Source organism: Anomaloglossus baeobatrachus, chromosome 6 (genome assembly GCF_048569485.1).
Source record: "Anomaloglossus baeobatrachus isolate aAnoBae1 chromosome 6, aAnoBae1.hap1, whole genome shotgun sequence".
In the NCBI taxonomy this organism is placed as follows: Eukaryota; Metazoa; Chordata; class Amphibia; order Anura; family Aromobatidae; genus Anomaloglossus; species Anomaloglossus baeobatrachus.
The window spans coordinates 46,380,736-46,397,573 of record NC_134358.1 but is presented as its reverse complement, the minus strand read 5'-3'; positions in this window follow the sequence as shown (position 1 = coordinate 46,397,573).

Genomic DNA, 16,838 nt, shown 5'->3' with positions numbered 1-16,838 from the left:
TAATTAGGCACACACACCCCTTTTCCAATTCCCCCTTATCTGCTAATAACCACTCAGACACCAATTTATCTTTGGATAATTTTGGCCATAGCAGCCATTTATTAAACAAATACATAACATGTAAAATTTTGCATTGTGGTAAGGTCCTTGAAGCTAAAACCCTGGTGATTCCCATAACCAAGCCATATAACCAAATTGCTCCCAGCCGTTACCCACACTGGCTCAGGAGCACCAAAGTGTAAGGGTTATTCCTTCATTAACCACCAAAAACACCCACGGGGGCCCCGATATACCCCGTCGGGATCCCCCAAAAATCACCAGGTGACCAACCATTCTGCCAATGAGGGGATCCATACCCGGATGGGTTCCCCGAACCAATTTAGAACCAACTTCAAGGACCCACCAAAAACCTGCCACCAGGCCACTACGACCCGATAAACTTCCATATCGCCTCCCACAAAACTTGCAGCCCATTGCGAACTCAAAGTCTTTAGGGAGGGCGGGTGGGACTCTCACTGGTGTCCCAGAGCGGGAAAAGTGCCGCTCCTCCCCCAGCTTCACCTTTTTACTATACCCTGACTTACTCCCCCTCCCCTACCCGTGACATCATGACCTCCACTCCAATCAGTGTCATGCTGGCCTCCACACATGCCCGGGGGGAGGGGGGGTCAGTGCTCCGGCCATTCTTGACCCTGGAATTGTAGATTCCGGCCAATAATAATTAGGCACACACACCCCTTTTCCAATTCCCCCTTATCTGCTAATAACCACTCAGACACCAATTTATCTTTGGATAATTTTGGCCATAGCAGCCATTTATTAAACAAATACATAACATGTAAAATTTTGCATTGTGGTAAGGTCCTTGAAGCTAAAACCCTGGTGATTCCCATAACCAAGCCATATAACCAAATTGCTCCCAGCCGTTACCCACACTGGCTCAGGAGCACCAAAGTGTAAGGGTTATTCCTTCATTAACCACCAAAAACACCCACGGGGGCCCCGACATACCCCGTCGGGATCCCCCAAAAATCACCAGGTGACCAACCATTCTGCCAATGAGGGGATCCATACCCGGATGGGTTCCCCGAACCAATTTAGAACCAACTTCAAGGACCCACCAAAAACCTGCCACAACGAGGGCACCTTGATAACCTTCAAGTGCCTGAGACCCCCCCTCAATAGCAAAGCTCGCTCAATACCTCCCTGCAATCCAAGTGCCCACAATCAATCCGTACTGCATTCAAATGCACCCCATCCGCCTACCAAAATTCGTCATCCTCTCGCTCCAGCTCAAAAAGCCGAGCTGCGACTCCCACGTTGCAGCCCCCAAATTTTTTGAGATAACCCTATTAACTTTCACCCGCACCTTATTCAGCTTCTCCACAGACCATGCTTTCCGCCCAAACCCTTCTTGGAACAATGTCCCACCACACAATTATCACGCCTGGAAAAGACACCCATAACCGCAACAAGTCATGCTTAGTATCTTTATCAAAGTCCGAGAAAGCCGCTCACCCAAATAGGTCCCTCGACGCGTAAAACCAAAATGTCAGGGGGCCTGCCCAAATGAGCATAGTTATGCACCCCCTGCAACACCGTATTCCACCCCATACCCCTGATTCCAACCCATCCGACAGGAGCCCTATCCCTCCGACAAAATTTAGCTGTCTCCTGTTCCTTCTCGTATCCGCTCTCTGTGTTCCCCAGCACACATTAGAATGGCCCAAGATCCAGACCAGGCTGGAAAAACGGGGGGGGGGTGTCTGAAAAACAAAGCACTAACAAAATTACCAAGTAGCTCCAATACCACCCCAAAGAATGACACCCCCCCCACCCCCCCCTCCATCAGAACCAGTCTTCCGATCAATTGCCCCTGAAACATTGCGAACCCACGACTTACAACGCTGAGACTTCCATCGACCAATCTGTTTAACTGTCTTAGCAGGGAGACCACACCCAGAGGTTTCCACTGCCGTCCCAAGACGAAAAGAATGCAACGCAAACCTCGCCAACCAGACCCAATGATTTCAAACATGCCCACAAAACACTAATGAACTAATATCTGGACAAAAAGACCCGTCCTCGAGACATAACAATGGGCCATCCTGACTCGGGTGGACCTTTGCAAAGCTCAAAACGCACTGCCAATGGCACATACCTGATGCCATACCCTTCCCTAAACGAACCCGCCTGCCCCCACTTTATCCATTTTTGATTTCTGGATCCAAAATTCGATCCCCATGCTCCAAAAATAGGACGTCACTATTACCCAAGCCCCCGGGGCACGTCACCCTGGGAAATACCAATTCGCCAATACACCAAGCCCCGAAAAACCGCCAACGAAAAGCCAACCGCAACAATGATACCTTAATTCCCTACCCAAACATTCCAATAAGCTAAATCACACAGGCCGTCTACCTATGGCCCCTATGCACACCCTTCAACGCCTGAACAACCCAAAAATTTGTTCCCAATCCTGTACACCTCGCAACCAGAAACCAAATGCCAACCCTGTAATCAAATGACTCAACTTCGTGGAAGACCAACCTGTTATCGCCACTCCCCCGATTTCCCAGGAACAGTCCTAACTGGGAATCCTCATTCATCATGCCACCACCCAACCACCACTCCCAGGAACCCATGTGGCCTAATACGCCGCCCACGTGGTACCAGTCAAACTGCCTGAATCCGTGGTCTTGCTGCTTGAAGACCACGCTCCAAAGCTGCGCAGGGGACTACAAGCTGCTGCCGTCCGCCACTACCGCAAAATCCCGGAAACAATCTCACTGAAACAGGAAAGGAAATCCGCTATTAGGTCCTCTATACCTGGTACCTGAGCTGCTGTGACCCGTATTAATTTCCCAACAAATAAAAACCAACCGCCGCAACACCCGAACAACTTGGGTAAAATATGCCGAGCCGTTATTAATCACTAGCACCACCCCCATATTGTCCCAGTTGAACCGGATCTACTTATTCCACAACTGGTCACTCCCCAAATGAAGTGCGACCATCATCGGAAAAAATTTCCAATAGCGACACATTCCTTGTCAACCCCTCCGCCATCCAACTTTCTGGTCACCAATCCGCACATCACTGACCCTGAAAAAAGGCCCCGAAACCTGAGTCACCCGTAGCATCCGTAAACAATTCCAATTTGAAATTAACCACTACCTCATCCTTAAGCAACGAACCACCATTGTCCTGCTCCCCAAAAAATTCTCCCCAAACCAACAAGGCCGCTCAATGTTCCTCCGACAAACTTATGTAGGGGTGAAGAGCAAGCACTCCAGCTGTCGCGCAAGCTAGCCGACGTGAAAACTCGGCCCATTGACCTTACCCGACACGCAAAATTAAGTTTCCCCCAATAGCGATTAAACCTCCTTTAATTGTAACTTCCTCACCCGGCATGCCCTTGCTACCTCAACCTTAAGCGTGGCAACCTGTCGTCAGGAAGCCGAACCTCCCAAATCACTGAGTCAATTACAATGGCCATAAACTAAATACAGGTATTTGGCCGAACAGTTCTTCCCCAGGTGCCAAAGGCACCCCAAAGCCTCTCGCTATCCATTCCATTGCTGCTAGAATTCTTGTGCCTGTGCCGAAACAGCCAATCCCACACACCGACAATTCATCCCGGTAAGGTACCAGTGATGCCAAACCAGAAACATCACGCCCCCCCCATTCTAAAAAAGAACAAAAGGTTTCAACAAATGTGCACGATACTGCACTACCCATTGGCAAGCAAGGGTCTCCAAAACAATTTCCCTTCCAAAAACAAACTAATAACGAACACAATTTTGGATGAACTGGTAAGAGCCGGACAGCTGCCTCAATATCCATCTATTGCCATCAACATACCCCTCCCACAACTCTTTACCTACTTTGTAGCCTCATCAAACGACGTATACAACACCTAACGAAGCTCAGCCAGTATACCATCATTCGCTGACCTACCCCTGGGATGAGACAAATGGTGGATTAGCCGAACTTTACCTGGCTCCTCCTTGGGCCCCCCCCCCGAATGACGAAACCACAAAATAAGAAAAGGTAGGGGGGTGACTAACTGTGCCCCCCATTCTCCCCAACGCCACCTCCTTTCCTAACTTTCCACCTACCAGCGCCAAATGCTGATACACCGAGGGAGATTCCTGGTTGTCCCTGGAACTTCAAAAACAGGGGAAGGAATCCTGAAACCCTCCCCAAAACCCAACCTCAAACCTCAGCTTTGGCCCTAACAGGATCCCTATTTAAGTACGGCAGCATCGCAACTAAGCTCACCGGTGTCTGACCCTTGGACATCCCATGGGATGCTCCGTTACAATAGGTGCGGAGATGTCCAAACAACGACAAGTGTCACTGACTTGCCTTCCCCCTCATTAACTTACCAACACGAACTTGACTTCTAGGACCCTGTCTGTCCGTACTGACCACCGGCACCCCAACTTCCTGACCGGCCGGGGAACCCTGCCCCGCCCTGAAATGACTGCCCATATCTGGCTGCCGCCATCACCCGCAACCACAAGCCTATATCCTTCTGATCCCATCTTATGGATGGACGGTCGCCATCCTCTGATGACACTGCTCCTCATAACGGATCCAGGTCTACCCCCCATAAATCCTATAGGCCTCACCAATCGAGCCCATATAGCAAAACCACTGAAAACTATTCTCTGGCGCCTGTCGCCAATTACTCTTGCCCAAACTGCAACGCCTTAAACCTATTAGCATAAGTCTGAGGAATCAAGTGCCATCGCCACTTCTCCCCATCTTCCTTCTTGCTATCGTCTTTTCCCCCTTTGTCAAAATAAATTTTTGCCACCTCCTTACTCCTTTCAGTCTGAACTGCCACTAATACTGGGGAAGAGACACTCCCAACTGGACTCACTAGCCGCAATGACGGACAAATTAACCCAAGCCGCCACTGGCGCCGGGGTTTTCCTGGCCCCTAATCCGGGCCCGCAACTGGCGAACGCAACTTCAATTCTGACAACTCCCCACTCAACGCATTCCCCCTAACACCCGCTGGCACCCCCAAACCGAACCCCAGCTGACCCGTCACCCCCCCTTTACTGTGTACCTAAACAGCATGTGAAGACAAACAAAACATGTAATCATACTCACCAGGCTGCACAAAGGTATAACCTCGCCAGCCGGACCACCTGTATCCTGACGTCCCTCCTGCCGATCTAGCATGACTTGGCTCCTCCCATCCGACTCTGCTCCATTGCTGTTTTAGCCGCGCGGCCCGAGGCCCCGCCGGCCGCATATCCTGGACATGACGATCAGTAGCGCCGACCAACAGGGGGAGCTGCATATTATCCTCAGGGCTCTCCAAGCACGGCCCCCCCTGCTCCGCTCCATGTGGCCCCTCTCCCAGACAGGGCCTCTGTAGCCGCAGGCCCTGAATGCCAGGCCCGATGTAGTTCCGACCGCAGCCGCCTGGCTCCGCCCACCTCACAGGGATCCATCCGGGATACTATCGCTGCAGGGAGGAGAGGCTCAGGGCGCTCGGCCGGTACATCACCAGAGCACCCCGCCGCACCGCCGACGTCACTCGCCGACAAGGCAGCAGCAGGCCCCGCCCCCAACTCCAGCGTAGGCCTGCCGACTGCCGCCGGGCCCAGCCGCCCGTCTGAATTCCTCCCAGGCCGGGGCCTGCCGGACCTCGCAGCTCGCGGCGTCCGGCCTGGAGGGTCCCCGGAGGGGGCTTCTGTGGCGACGCTGGGCCCTGGGAGTCAGGTCAGGTGACCGCCTCTCTGCCAGTCCAGACCTCCGGGGGCGCCGCTGTCGCAGGGGTGCCGTCCCTGCCCCCCCCCGGACTCCCACCGAAGATCCTTGCTATCAGGCTCTGCAGCCACCTGGGGGGATGGTCCCAGCAGCAGCTCTCAGCCGCTCCAGGAGCTGATCCCCGGCGTCCATAGCAGGTACAGGGATGGGGACTCTCACTGGTGTCCCAGAGCGGGAAAAGTGCCGCTCCTCCCCCAGCTTCACCTTTTTACTATACCCTGACTTACTCCCCCTCCCCTACCCGTGACATCATGACCTCCAATCCAATCAGTGTCATGCTGGCCTCCACACATGCCCGGGGGGAGGGGGGGGTCAGTGCTCCGGCCATTCTGTCAGGAAGGTGTGTCAGTACAGACCAAGCTGAAAAATATGCATAACATAGCCCATGGAGACAGCATAACTAAAGTGCATTAGTATGTCAATTAACATAATACAGTCAACAGCACACTGAAGTACATTGAATAATAATTAAGCGAGATGTTGTATCAAAAATGTGCACTGTATATTCAGAGACCCATGCAGGATGTGAGGATCACCATACATAGCTACCATGCATTAGTACATCAATTCCATATAATACAGTCAAAAGGGGTACATTGAATAGCAAACAAGTGAAATGTCATATCATATACATGCATAGAAGGCCATGCAAGGTGTAAGGAGCACCATGCATGCTGTCCTAATGAGCATGGAACAAAACTCAAATAGTTATGATAACAGGACTGTCCTGTGAGTTATGTGCCATTGCTCAAATAAGTGCAATGCAAAGAAAAAACACGTCCTTTCAGCAAGAAAGATGGCAAAGTTCCAAAGTATATAAAGGTACTATGACCCACCAGGGACGCTGCTGTGTTCAAGCCTGACACCCCCCCTGCACCTCAACGCGTTTCGCTTATCGCTTCATCAGGAGGTGCAGAGGTGACATCCAGGGCTGCTTATATCTGAAATGACCAGGTCTTACCATCCTATGGTGGCGCGCCCCGGAGATCCGATGCCCATCCTCCACTGTGTCCGGCGTTCAGGAAGCGGGAGTGCGCATGCGCACAACCCGATACCCATTAGATCACCAGACACAGAGAGGAGGAGTGATCAGAGCCCCGTGCGCGCACAGGATGAAGTCCATAGCCGCCATATTACATGAGGGCAAACAACAGGGCAAATAAGAACCGAGCATAGGAAATAATTGCAAAGATAAATATATGAAAAGTTAGACGATATCCATGAAGTAATATCCATAAAGTCTTTTTAAGATGCAATTATTCCAGATCTTGATGATGCAAACGGTCCAAATATATCTTCTTGTTCTAGTAGCTCCAGTATATGCAGGTACAAGCAGCCATCTCTAAAAGGTATGAATTAATAATAAAAGGGGAATGGGAAAAATAAAAAAAGGGGATAAAGAAGAGAAAAGAATGTCAAAACATAAAACGGCAATTGGTACGCAAACACAAACCAATACCTCCACTACACATTTGCAGACCGTGAGCCAAAATGTTCAAATCAGAAAGGGCTTATAGCTGATCATATCATTCAGCCCCCGCGGTTTTACTGTATCAAGAGTTATGATCCATTTAACCTCTTTCTTAAATATGGCATTCCTAAGGTCACCCCCTCTTGCACCAAGATAAACTTTATCAATACCTCTGAATCTGAGTAACCGCCAGTTGCAATCATGACGTTCCCTAAAATGTTTAGGGATATTCTTTAGAAGCAAAATTTCCTCCGGTTTTGTGGCCTTAGCCGCACTCTTAATATCACGAATGTGTTCCAAGACACGTATCCGGAACTCTCTGGTAGTCAGGCCCACATAAATGAGGCCGCAGGGACATATTGCCCAATAGATAATCCCGGTGGATCGACAGTTTATGGAGTGTACAATTCTATAGGTATTCTCTCTAGAAGAATCCCAAAATTCACCCGTTCGATCCATCTGTGGGCAAGCCCCACAGTCCCCACAGGAGCGTGACCCCCATCTGGGACCCCTATTTGCCCCAAAGGTGTTTCTAACTGCTGGAATATAGAGGCTTTTCACAACTTGATCTTTTAGTGTTTTGGATCTTTTTGGCGTCACTGCAGGTCCAGAGGTAAGTATGAGGGACAAGTCATTATCAGTGAGAAGCACTGACCAGTATTTCTTGACAATGGAGAACATCTCCCTCCATTGTCCATGATAGGGAGTGATGAAACGAACGATGTCATCATTCTTTTTAGGATGGGTTTTTAGTAGGACATCACGTGGAGTATCCCTCGCTCTGGTATATCCCTCCTGTATAGACTTTTCTCTATAATGCCGTGCCCTAAATCTTCTTTTTAAATCATCAGATTGTTGCTCAAATAAGACATTATCAGAGCACACCCGTCGGGCGCGCAGAAATTGCCCTGTAGGAATGGAATCAATCACCTTTTTCGGATGTGATGATCTGGCGCTCAAAAGTGAATTTACAGCCGTGGTTTTGCGAAAAATATCTGTGCACAATGTTCCGTCCGTCCCCTTCAATGTTCGTACATCCAAATATTCGATTTGTTCACTGCTGAAGACATAAGTCAATCTGATGTTATTCATATTATCATTAAGACGCTGCATAAAGATATCCAACTGATTGATCTCCCCCTGCCAAATCAAAAAAATATCGTCGATGAAACGCAGCCACATGTGAACTGCGCCCATCTCAGATGCTGGAAAAAATATGGACCATAACGTGGAGCTCCCCATCCTGAGAATACCAGCCTTCAGCCGTATGGCTTTATCTGGCTGGTATTAAAATTGGGGGGACCGCACGCCGTTTTTTTTAATTACTTAATTATTTATTTCACTGCACAGTATACACACACCCACGGGCTGCTGTGTTTGGGTGCAGTGAGACACCTGTCACTCAGCGTGGGGGCGTGTCTCACTGCAACCAATCATAGGCGCCGAAAGCAGGAAAGCAGGGAATACGAGATTGTTTAATGAGCGGCCGGCTTTTTCAAAAGAGGAAAAGCCGCCGGAGTTTAGTGAACAGCTGTGCAGCGCCGCGGCAGTGATCGGGGAACGGTAAGTAAGAGAGAGGGGGGAGACTGACCGACAGACTGTGAGAGGGGGACAGACAAGACAGAGAGAGACAGACAGAGCGAGACCGACCGACGGGAGATAGAATGAAAAAAAAATGACCGACATCGCTAGTAAAAAGCACAAAACGTGTGTTTTGGACATCGGAGTGCCACACAATGTTTTACGTAAAATCTTTCATGTATTAATCTCAAAAAGTAACATACACCAGCTCTATCTCACTATTGGATATGTGCCCTTAACATTTCCGCCATGAAAATTCATTTTGGTGTCATTTTGGAAGGTTTTCTGGTGAGTCCGTAAAAATGGCGTAAAACTCGGACAAAATTGTTCACAGCTGTGACTTTTGAGTGATAAATGCTTCAAGGGGTCTTCCCCATGCTGTTGCCATGTCATTTGAGCACTCTTCTGAGACTTTTGTGACATTTTTAGGGTTTCTACATGCTGCCGGGGGTCATTTCAGAAAAATACTCGGGTCTCCCATAGGATAACATTGGGCTCGGTGCTCGGGCCGAGTACACGAGTATCTTGGGATGCTCGGCCCGAGCCTCGAGCACCCGAGCTTTTTAGTACTCGCTCATCACTATTACTGAGAAATCAGCATTTGGATTGAAATTCTTTGTCCAGTTCCTGCTTGACTTATGGCTCCTTTGCATGAAGTCACACGGTATAGAGGCTGCAAGCAAAGCAGAAGACAGCAGTGCTGGGTGGACAATAGAGCTAGTTTGACAGAGTGTAACACTCACCACCAGGGGGCACAGGTACACTAGAATGGTGTAGAGTTCCTAGGTGTAGTGAGGTGCTTGCCCGCTATGGTTCACCAGTACCAAGGCGGGGATGGTCTGCAGTGTAGTCGATCAAGCAGAGAGTCAGAAGCCGGGAGGTCACGTCAGTACAGAGGAGCAAGAGAAGCTGAGATCATGTGCAAGCTGGTGGTCGGTAAGCCAGGAAGAATCGTCAGATACAGAAATGGAGCAGAGCCGTGATCAGAGAACAAGCCGGGGTTGGAAGTCGAGAGGCCACAATGGTACCGAGGAGAGCGTGAGCTGGGGTCATAAAACAGGTCGAGGGTCAGGGAGACAGGGAGTACAGACAATATGGGAGGGATGGAGGTCAGGGAATGGGACACAAGGTAACGAGACAAGATCAGAACAACTCGCCAAAACCAGAAGTGTACACTGCAGAGGAGGAACTATTACTGGCGGCATTCCGGGTGAGAGAGCTCCAAAATAAGGCAGAGCGATCCCCCGGAACGAGGCATGACCATATAGGCCCCTCCCACTGAACCCGGAGAAAACAGACAACAAGGAAACATCTAGGACACAATGGCTCTGCATAGAGAGCCATAAGTGAATCATGACACAGAGGCTTCCGACCTACATATAGCTCTTCAGACATATTTGCATATCAATTAAACTACTAATTTCACAGTGAAGGAGAAAAAGGCTTGCCATAAAGATATTGCTGGACTTGTCTTTAAAATAGCTGCTGAGCAAAAAAATAGTTTGGGGGTTTACATCTGTCACGCCCAGGGATATGGGGTACTCGGTCCCGGGCAGTGTCTCTGTGCCGCCCCCGTGCCAGCAGCCTGCTGCTGCTCGGATCCGGACCTTCCGGGGTGGTGGCTCGAGGGTCTCCGGACCCGGGGGTCCTGCAGACACTCCGAATGAAATGGGGGGGTGTAGAACGTATATGTACGGGTTGAGCTGTATCCTGTTCGTGACGCCAAGTTTCAGGGTGTGCCGCCCCCGTGCCAGCAGCCTGCCGCTGCTCGGATCCGGACCTTCCAGGGTGGTGGCTCGAGGGTCTCCGGACCCGGGGTCCTGCGGACACTCCAAATGAAATGGGGAGGTGTAGGACGTATGTACGGGCTGAGCCGTATTAAGTTCGTGACGCCACCCACGGTGTGTGGTGAGGTTGGAACCACCGCTGCTGTTACGGGGCACCCGGGGGAAGATGTTGTGCAGCAAGTTGTTAACCCCCCGGTGGGCAGGGATGGTGGCCCCGGGACCCGTTGTGCTTTGATGCAGGGAGAAGGGCGACCGCAGAGGGTGCTGGTGTACTCACTGTTAAGAAAACACACAAGTCTCTGGTAAACCAAGGTGATGGTGGTCGGTCCCCGCAGCCGGCTGCGTTTTGGTTCCCCACCCGGCTGGTGGTCTCTGTCTTTCTCCTGCACTGAGTTTGAACTGTGGACTGCCTGTGCGTGAAACTTCAGGAGTCCTCTCCCGGCTGGATGTGGCCTAAGGAGCCCTTGCCCGCAGACGCTGGCCCGTGGGATCTATGAGCCTTGGCGGTGGCCTTTTTATCCCCCTCGGTGGGCTGTTGTCTTCTATGAGGGACTTTGGGTGGGACAGGACCTCTAGTCCTGGCCTCAATCGGTTAATTAACCAGTTCCAGTCGCTTCTGGTCCTGGCTTCAGGGTCCGAGTACCCCCTGTGTGCTCCGATTTCTGAGTCGGTTCCCCGGGTCGATACCGGCGGGCTACAACCCTGTCCCGGACCACCTCGGTTCCACCGAGCCATCTTCCTGGCTCCTGCAGACGGACACCGCCATCTGCCTCCTAGCCAGTGGCACAAGGGCTCCTACCCTGGTACCGTTCAATTTGGGTTTTCTCTCCTTTGCTGGAGCTGCACACCGCTCCAGTCCACACACCTCTCCAACTTGAACTCCAACACTCTTCTACCACTACTACTTTTTCCTCCCCGGGCTGTCTAGACCCCTGGGTGAGCGTGCATCAACCACCTGCTCACGCCCACTGGTGTGTCTATCTTTTCCTAAGGGGATTCTCCTAGGGTTTTCTGGTTGGCTGCTGTCACCTGGTGTGAAAACTGTGTTGTGTAGGGACCTACCTGTGACTACCTGGCCCGGCCAGGGCGTCACATCTCTCTTGGGAATGTCACGGTGATGTCCATTACCCGGTTCCGTGCCCTGGGCCCTTTTTGTAACGGGGGTGTATTTACAGGGGACTAGAGTAATGTTCATACGTGACACCACTTGCAGTTTTGCGAATAAGTGTAGGGAACCGCCGCTGCAGAATGTCACTACTGGGGCTGGTGTTAATAGCAGCCTGGATGGTAGGCCCTCCACAAGCATGGAAGAAGGTAGTCCACACAGAGGGTTTAGTGCAACTAGTTTTTACTCACTGCTGGTAAATGTTGACTGGTTGACTGAGGCCGGCTGGTTTCACCTCCAGGCCCCCTTCGTCCCAGTGCCAGTTTGGTTCTCTAGAACCTTCTTCACCTGCACCTGTCTCTGGTAAATGTGTCCTCATGGCGTAGAGCATCTGGGGGTCCCCGTCCAGTGCTTTGTCCACTTCTGACCGCCTGACGGTAGCGTGAACCCTGTGGAGTTGGAGTCTCTGGTCCTGTCCCCAGTTCTCCCTTTGCTACTGAATCTTCAGATTTTTAGGGGCAGCGAGGTTTTTGATGGTCCCCTCGCTGTGCAGGTGTTAACAGGTCGGCTTGGAGCGCTTTCCTATCCTAGGGTCCTCTGCCCCGTCGGTGCGTATGTGACGCCCTGGACTAGCCAGGGGTCACAGACTGCAACAACATACATACACCCCCACCCTAGGCAGTTACAGCAGTCAAACAAAAATCCTTGTTGCCTCCCTCCAGGGGCTGATGTCCACACCAGGTGGGGCGGAGCCAGGTGGTTGGCCCCGCCCATCGAGGAGTTCACAGTATTGGAGGCGGGAAAAGGAGAGCAGATCAGTTTAGGAGGTGGAAGTGGAAGGAGTAAACTACTGCGGTGTCTGGGTCGGAGCCCAGGCACCTACAGCAAGGTTGGCAGGCAGTGGTGGCCGTCTGCAGGAGTGACGGATCTCTGCAGAATCGTAGGACCGGGGCTGTACCGAACCGGGGACCGGTGTGAAGTTGGCACACAGGCAGGGCCATCGGACCCTGACCAGGCTTGGAGCCGCCAGCAACGGTCAAATACCGAGTGTGACCGGAACCCCAGGGGTTTCCTAACAACCCAAGTCCCGTTAGAAGGCAACCGCTCACACCTTTGAGGATATACAGCCACTGCCAAGGCTAGAGATCCAAGGGCCAGCGCCTGCGGGCAAAAGGGTTCCTACGGTACCTATACACCAGGGAGCGGACTACCATTTGGGGAACCATCGGAGTTAACAGAGTACAAAGGTGCAGGGAAAGACAGCCACCATCAGCCGTCCAGGGAGAGCACAACATCAGCACTGCAGCCGGCTGTGGGACCCATCCATCCGGCCGTTTGGTTTACCAGAGACTCTGTCATTGATTATCTGAGTGAGTACACCAGTGCCGTCCGGCACCGCGCCACGCTGTCCCTGCGACCCTGCACCCCACCGGTCAAGCCTCCCCGTCAACACCATCGAGCACCACCCCGGGAGCACCAATCCCCCTGCCCACGGAGGGGATAACATCCTCGCTGCCTCCCGTCATCTCTCCCGGGATCCCCGTCACCGGCAGCGGTGGTGCCATCGTCACCACAAACCGTGGGTGGAGTCACGGACAATCTCCCCACACCAATCATCCCCCCTTTCACTCACGGGCGAGGAGCGCCGCTCGAGTCCCTGGATCCGGCCCACCGCTCGAGCCACCGAGCAGCAGCAGCAGCAGCGCTGGACCCGAGTGTTAGCGCAGCGCCCCTCCGCCCGCGACAACTTGGCGTCACGAACAGGATCTGACCGGTCTGCTTACCAGTAGACGTGCGCCTTGTGGTCCCCGCCGGCGGCGTCCGGCAGAAAAATTTGAAGCGCCACCATCTTTGGCGCGAAGATTTCCCGCTCGAGCGTCGAGCAGGGAAGGCGCGAAAGTGAAGCCCCGCCCCCGGAGAGAAGGAGTGCTAGAAAGTACCAAGGGGGGCGGGCGAGGGCCTGCCTGATGTGGCCGAGGGCATGAAAAGCAGGGACGCCAGGACCCTGCAGACCACATGGTTCCTGGAACATCGTATAAACTTGTAATGGAATCCAGCTCACCCACGTCTGACCTCACCGCACCTCAGACTCGGATCCGGCCCTGCCCCGGCCGCATCAATGAGAAATGAAGGAAAGAGATCCAGCTGAGTGACCAGGTGATTTATTCAGTGCAATACAGACATGGCATGGTCGTGGTTAACTCGTTTCTGGCTTAACGCCCTTAATCATAACCATGATTATGATTAAGGGCGTTAAGCCAGAAACGCGTTAACCACGACCATGCCATGTCTGTATTGCACTGAATAAATCACCTGGTCACTCAGCTGGATCGCTTTCCTTCATTTCTTCCTAGAACATCGCTACTCAGAATGTCCCGTCCGTCCGGCATCGTTGAAGCCCCGGAGCCCACGCCAGGAACAGCAGCGTGGGTGGAGGTCCGGACTGCTCGGACGTACAGCCGCCTGCGGGCTGAGATGGAGTCCCTCTTAAGGGGATGGGCAGCCGACATGGCGGAGGTGGCGAAAACGCGAGGTGGAGGCAGAATTCGAGAAGCGGGTACACCACCCACGCCCCTGTGTCCCTGAAGGACCGGCCGCTGCGGCTGAGGGGCCTGGTCTGCGCCAGCTCACCCTGCTGTCTCCTCCGCTACCCGCATTGGTTGCTGTCACCCTGCCAGTAGGCCCGCTAACCCCACCACCAGCAGCAGAGCTCCGTCCGTCCACCCAGGAGGGCCGGGCTGCCAACGATGCCCCTGGACAATCCAAGCCGCTGCCCTGGAAGATACCACGGAGGTGCCCGTCTGCGAGGAAGAGATGTCGGCACCGGAGGAGGCCGCACCTGAGATTGTTCTGGCCCCGGTGGTCCGTCCGGTCCCGGAGGAGGCGAAGGTTCAGCCGGTAAGGAGCCCTGTCCCCAAATTCCACACCTCGGCTGAGGTCGCGCCGGATCGCTGCTGTGAGGCAGCACCCCAGGCCATGTCACCGCAGGACCCCCACAGGAGAGTACCAGTCGTAGCCGGTGTGGGCACAGTCCAGGGGGGCCCGACCCGAGCGCAGGGGCATGCCAGCGCCCCCTTCTGGGACAGGGAACCGAGCCGGTTGGGCCGGGAAATCGGCGCCAGGGAGCAGAAGGCTGAAGTGGTAGCGCGGGTCATAAGAGAAAAGGACGCGCTTCACCATGCTACCTTTCGGGTGCGGGGCCCCGTGTACGAAGGACAGGTCCGGAAGTTCGACCCCAATAGGGGGTATGGATTCATCTATGAGCCGGGCCTGGAGGCCGAAATCTTTGTGGCCCGCCGCGATATAAATGCGCACCTTCCCACGGGACACCCAGGTCGTGACCTGCTGCCGGGCGATCTAGTCACCTACACCCGACACTGCGGGGAGAGGGGCTGGTTTGCCCTGGATGTAAAGCAGAGGGAAAGCCGCGGAGAGCAGATGTGGCCCCAGCCCCCTCCTCCACCGTCTCGTCCGGATGTTGCCCTGGAAGAGGTCCTGGAAGGGTGTGACCTCAAGTAGGCAGCGGTCCTCCGTGGCCCAACAGTTGTCCCCGTTGGGACCTTCAGCACCGTTGAACAATTAAATGAATGAATGAATCAAACCGAGTGTTCACCAGATTGTCTATTTGATTACCGTCCGTTTGAAGTACATTGTCCCTGAGGGACCCTTTGTGTTTTGTTGCTGCATGAGAGACTACTCATGGAAAAGGCCGAGAACTGGCAGGCCACCCACGAACTTGTGGGATTGTAAATAATGTTTTGGGCCGTTTTCCGTCCGTGCCGCCTCCGGAGAGGCAGATTGGAGAAGGGACCCGCAGCGGAGCAGGCGGGGGTCCGGCCACCACCTGGACCAGTGGCCATCCTCCGGGGGTCAGGGGTCCCCCTGGACGTGGGATCCCCTGAAGTGACAGTCGGGTGCGAGTTACCGTACCCATTCCCGCTCGGGCAGCCTGAACCTGGACTGGGGTAAAGGGGTGCTGCCCACTTCTTAGGGGCAGCATCAGGGCTAGGTTGCTTGGGTGGGAGAGCGGATGACCACGAACCCGTCCGTGTTAATAAAAATGTTTGAAACGTTAAAGTACCGTGCCTCCCGTTAAGGGAAGATTTCTAAACATGCTTATGTTGACTGCTTTTAAATGTTATTTATTCTTTTACAGTTGTGAAAATAAAACCGGTGATGGACGGGCAGCCCGCGGACGGTCTGCGTTTTACCAAGGGGGAATGTGATGCCCTGGACTAGCCAGGGGTCACAGACTGCAACAACATACACACACCCCCACCCTAGGCAGTTACAGCAGTCAAAAATCCTTGTTGCCTCCCTCCAGGGGTTGATGTCCACACCAGGTGGGACGGAGCCAGGTGGTTGGCCCCGCCCATCGAGGAGTTCACAGTACTGGAGGCGGGAAAAGGAGAGCAGATCAGTTTAGGAGGTGGAAGTGGAAGGAGTAAACTACTGCGGTGTCTGGGTCTTCATCTAGCTCCTCCCCTCCATAGAATGTCTGTGTTACCTCTAGCTCCTCCCCACCATAGAATGTCCGTGTCTTCATCTAGCTCCTCCCCTCCATATAATGTCCATGTCTTCCTCTACCTCCTCCCTCCTCCATAGAATTTTAAAGGAACCATCTGTCATTTCCTATCTCTGTAATGGCCAAATCTGTCTTTACTGAATACAAATTATACTTCTGCACTGGGAGTGAAAGATCAGTCTAGGAGGAGAAATAAGCAGATACAGTCAGGGCCAGAAATATTTGGACAGTGACACAAGTTTTGTTATTTTAGCTGTTTACAAAAACATGTTCAGAAATACAATTATATATATAATATGGGCTGAAAGTGCACACTCCCAGCTGCAATATGAGAGTTTTCACATCCAAATCGGAGAAAGGGTTTAGGAATCATAGCTCTGTAATGCATAGCCTCCTCTTTTTCAAGGGACCAAAAGTAATTGGACAAGGGACTCTAAGGGCTGCAATTAACTCTGAAGGTGTCTCCCTCGTTAACCTGTAATCAATGAAGTAGTTAAAAGGTCTGGGGTTGATTACAGGTGTGTGGTTTTGCATTTGGAAGCTGTTGCTGTGACCAGACAACATGCGGTCTAAGGA